Below are 5,496 nucleotides of genomic sequence, written 5' to 3'. Positions count from 1 at the left end.
GGAATATCACTCCTAGTTGCCTGCGGAGTGTCTCAGTAACTTCGCACTCCAGAAGATAGTGTGTTAGGGGCCGCTGGACAACGTGCAGACAGTACTGGCACATCTCCTCAGCCTTGTCTACGATCATCTTGGCTGTGGGAAAGCCCAAACGAAGCCGATGGATGGCGGTACACTGCGCTATCATATGGAGGGGGTTCTCCCTGAGTCGCTGCTCGGTACCACTGTTGAGATGGGGTATCACCTAACACCTCCCCCATAAGTTTCATGGCTCTGGCAGCCACCAGTTTGGTCTGTCGTAGGCTGATTGGGACAGTAATCCCAACATGTGGATAGTCTGTTGCTGCCTTGGCTGCATCATCTGCCGCCTCATTTCCCCGGATGCCAGCATGGCTGGGGATCCAGTTCAATGTCGATCTGTTACCCTGAACTTCTAAGGCTGTCATTATGCTCAGGATCGATGTGATGAGGTGAACATTGTCCTGTGGTTGAGGATGGGAGAGGGCATTGATTGCAGACGTGGAATCAACATGTATGACAGGTCGAAGTCGATGTCGTAGGGCATGTGACAATGCCTGCTGAATCGCCACCAGCTCAGCTTGAAGGATCGTGCAGTGGTCAGGGAGTCGCCAGCCTTGTGTGTGACCATTGTGGTACAGTCCAGCTGCTGCTCTCTTCCTGTCAGGGTCGACAGAACCATCTGTGAAATACACTGCACATGTGCCTCCCTCTGCCAGTGCCATGCTTGTCTCAGCATGATTGCTGAGAGTGTCTTGACTGCAGAGACGCTTAGAGATGGGTAGCTGCATGATGCAAACATCGGCTGGGTCTGGGCGCCAGGGAGGTGGTGGATGGTACCCAGCAACAGGAAGGTCACAACTCTTCTCAAGGAGTAGTTGTATAGGCAGCAGCTTCCGCCCAGCAGCACAAAACGAACGAATCCAGGAGTAGTCCGTGAAGAGTGTGGGATCTTGTGCCATGGTTGTCAATATCCGCCTCCTTAGTGGGGTACCTTGCTGCCCGTGCAGAATCGTGGCCACTTTGCAGGCGTTTATGTATCTTACTCTGTCAGCCAAGGAAGGAAGCCGGGCCTCAGATCTGAGACATACTGTGTTGGTCCAGATGGGGGCCCCAAGCATAGTTCTTATCGCCTGATTTTGTACGACCTCCACTCTTTGCCTGCTCTGCGGGAAGAGATGAGCTAACGCCGGTGCACCGTAGTCAATGAGCGAGCGTATAGCTTGTATATAGTACAAGCGAAGTACATCTTTGCTTGCCCCTGCACGGTGCCTCGTCATGGCTCTCAGCATAGGACCGTAGACGTGGCTTATATACTGTAGTGAGGTGAGGCAAAGCAGGAGGAGGTGAGGTCATAGTGGTACCATCCACTAGTAGAAGTAGGTCTTCGTCCAAAGGTTGGACAAGTGTTGAAGAATTCTTTGTAACAAGATCCCATGATGCTGCAGTGTCAGACAGTTGTGATGAATGGTTTAAAAAACCGACAAGTTGAAGATTGAGACACTTATGCAACATATGGGAATCTTTATGCATGAAACGTTTCGCCACAAGTGGCTTCATCAGTCCGATACAAAGTAGAAAGGCGTAAGTAGAGGAGGAGTTTGAGGTAATCAGTCCCTCTGACTGGAGTCGATGTGTTCAGTCCATCAATCTTGAAGAATGTACAGCATAGGACCGTAGACGTGGCTTATATACTGTAGTGAGGTGAGGCGAAGCAGGAGGTGAGGTCATAGTGGTACCATCCACTAGTCGAAGTAGGTCTTCGTCCAAAGGTTGGACAAGTGTTGAAGAATTCTTTGTAACAAGATCCCATGATGCTGCAGTGTCAGACAGTTGTGATGAATGGATTTGAAAAACCGACAAGTTGAAGATTGAGACACTTATGCAACATATGGGAATCTTTATTCAGGAAACGTTTCGCAACACAGTGGCTTCATCAGTCCGATACAAAGTAGAAAGGCGTAAATAGAGGAGGAGTTTGAGGTAATCAGTCCCTCAGCCTGATTGATGGACTGAAAACATCGACTCCAGGCTGAGGGACTGATTACCTCAAACTCCTCCTCTACTTACGCCTTTCTACTTTGTATCGGACTGATGAAGCCACTTCAGCATCACAGTCCAGCACCACGTGGAGAGACACATGGCTTCTGGCGAAAGGAAGAGGTCACGATGTTCCGGGGACACGACGGATGACTCGGATTTAGAAATGTGGGGCGCAATCCTAGCGAAGAAGTTGCGAGGCCACTCCGTGTCATCAGAGGAAAAGTCTCCAGTTCTGACAAGCCTAACCATGCAACCAGAGAATACGGAAGGATGGATCAATGTGAACAGTAAGACACGCCGTCCCTCCAAGGAGCAGGTAAAGTTGCTCAAATCACCTTCCAGATTCAAGGTAAAGGCTTATGGGGAACACAAAACCCACTATGGCGTGGTTACACACCTGGAAACACGGCACAAACTGAGGTTCAAGATATGGTTCAACCTGAGGGGAGAACCAATACTGACTCCTATCAACAGGGAAATGCATATCACCTTGAAGAAAGTCATGGAGACAGACCGCTCCTTCACCCTGGAGGAACTGGATTCTCGGCAGAAGGTCACCAAGGGTGTAGTGATGCGATACCCGCTGATGATGCCCATCGAGGCAGTAGCAGCTCACCCGTGTCGTGTCAGCTCAGCGTCTCAAGGCAAAATCGGCATGCAATGCACCATCCCGGCAGGTCCTCATGCAGCGTGTAGGACCGCTGCCATCCCAGCTGGACCTTGGTTCTTGGGGCAGGTACGATGTCAGGACCTTCACGGCAGAACCAGTTCGTTGTTTCAAGTGTCAGCGTTATGGACACCTGGGTGCACTCTGTCCGAACAGAGTAATCTGCGGTGTCTGCAGCCAGCCCCACCCTACCGAGGAATGCATCACCAAGCTGAAGAATGCATCGCCACCTACTCCACGATGCCCGAATTGCAGGCAGAAACACCATGCCTGGAACCCTCGATGCCCTGAGAGGCTCACTAGAATTCGTGAGACCTGGAAGACACCAACGACGAGACAGCAGGCTACGGCAGAGCATCACCCTCAGCAGACGATGGGTGCAGAGAATCCTTCCATACTGCAGAACTCTCATCAGTCAACCCAACTCAATGCCCAGGAATTTCCGACCCTTGAAAACTCAACCAGGCATCATGAACAGGAGCATCCTCCCCCACTACCGCAACGAAGAAACAAAAACATGAGGAACAAGCGGCGCCAACAGGAAACATCTGGGCAACACAATCAGCAGACGGCACTACACGAGCCCCCACCGGCCTCCTTGCCAGGCACAACCACTATACAGGCTGTGGCTGCTCCTCACCAGCAGATGCCGGGTACACAACCTGGCATACAGCAACAGCCCACGGTGTGCACAGTGAAGAAATACAACCCTCAGCAGTCCCCACAGATTACGACAGCCTAGATAATGTCCACTGCTTCGAACCCACCGACAACGCAGGCCCTCAACAGAGAGGATCTCTTAACACTCATCAAGGCATTCACGGATATTATCTGCAACACAATCACCTCCACGGAACAACAGAGCATGTTCCGGCAGATGGTCAGCACACTCCTGAGGGTGTGCTTACTGACAGAGCAGGAAGCAGTGGATGCCATGAATCCGCAGATTATCAGAGAGGACAGAGCCCAGTCCCCAGTTCAAGAAACAGCTGAGATGGAGTAACTTCAGTCGCTTATGAGGCACACTAGCTGAACTGTCCGGAACAGTGCTTGAAAGAATAGTGAAATTCCAAACGCTTACATGCTGCAACAGAGAAGAATCAATTCTCCTTCAGGAGCCAGAGACGGGTCATCTCAAGATTAAGACCAGTGCCAGGACCCTGGTCCTGACGAACATTATACATACATACATACCTATGCTGTACATTCTACAAGATTGATGGACTGAACACGTCGACTCCAGGCTGAGAGACTGATTACCTCAAACTCCTCCTCTACTTACGCCTTTCTTCTTTGTATCGGGCTGATGAAGCCACTGTGTGGCGAAACGTTTCCTGAATAAAGATTCCCATATGTTGCATAAGTGTCTCAATCTTCAACTTGTCGGTTTTTCAAACCATTCATCACAACCATTTTGATGTTCATCTTGTCAGACACTGCAACACATGGCATCTTGGTACAGAAAACACCGTGGACAACCTTTTCAAGTGAGAATTGTTGGATCTGAGAGGGAAATGACCTCTCAGTGGCTTCATTATCGCTACTACTACTACTCTGCACCTCTCCTTCCGACAGTATTTAAGTCTCCGCACTGTCGCTTGAACTTCTCCAGGCTGAGGGACTGACAACCTCAAATTCTACGACTTCAAGGGTGATGGACTGATTACATCGTCTTCACATCTCTACTGTTCCTGCCTACTTTCTGTATTCGACTGAAGAAGCCTACTGTGTAATCGAAACGTTTCGGAATAAAGTTGCCTAACTGTTGCCTATGTGTCTTACCTACCATATTTGTCAGAGCTTATTGTTAGGGTAGCACTGAAAGTGGGTTGGGCAAATGTTCTGGTAGTGGGTTGGTATTGTAAAGGACCTGCCAAGTATAGGCCAACAGGCCAACTGCAGTGTTCCTCTTTTCTTATGTAAGTAGAATGACTCGCCTTAGCCAAGAATCAAACCTGGGCCTTATTGGTAGTGAGCCATCTGCTGTACCATTGATACACATTTAATGAGTGACACAACGAAGGGGAACGTGACACTGGATGGTGTTATGTGATGAAGTACACTCACTGTTAACTCTCCTCGACAGTAAAGTACTCACCCTACTGGCCATCTGCTGTATCATTGATACACATTTAATGAGTGACACAACGAAGGGGAACGTGACACTGGATGGTGTTATGTGATGAAGTACACTCACTGTTAACTCTCCTCGACAGTAAAGTACTCACCCTACTGGCCGCACATCCTGAAGTTCTGGAAGATGAGACATGAAGATCACATCCTCTTCCTCCAGTATGAAGACATGAAGAAGGTAATGTTTTAATCTCTTTTGACATGTGATATTACAGTGATAATGATGAATAGCATGTATGATATGCTGTAGTATTTAAGTAAGTAACATGTTTTGATTTAAAAATTTCTCGTCGAGTTATTTTGCCTTTATCAAATTTCTATGTACATTATGGTGACCTACAATATTTAATTAAATACTATGAATAATCTAACCAATATTTTTTCTTATATTATGGACATGTTGAGTGCAGGACCTGGCGGCAGTAGTGAGGCAAGTGGCAGCTTTTCTGGGAAAGGATGTGAATGAAGAGCAGGTGTCATGGCTGACTCGTCACTGCTCCTTCGAGGAAATGAGTAACAATCCAGCAGTAAATAACGAGACCTTTCTGATGGTATCCACTCAAGAGGCAAAAGAAATCAAGTTCATGAGAAAAGGCAAGGTAACTCGTACGGAAAAGTACCTTGTATTAGTCTTGGTG

This window comes from Cherax quadricarinatus, chromosome 18, assembly GCF_038502225.1.
Source record: "Cherax quadricarinatus isolate ZL_2023a chromosome 18, ASM3850222v1, whole genome shotgun sequence".
NCBI classification, from domain to species: Eukaryota; Metazoa; Arthropoda; class Malacostraca; order Decapoda; family Parastacidae; genus Cherax; species Cherax quadricarinatus.
The sequence above is the reverse complement of the archived record's forward strand: the minus strand, read 5'-3'. Positions refer to the sequence as shown.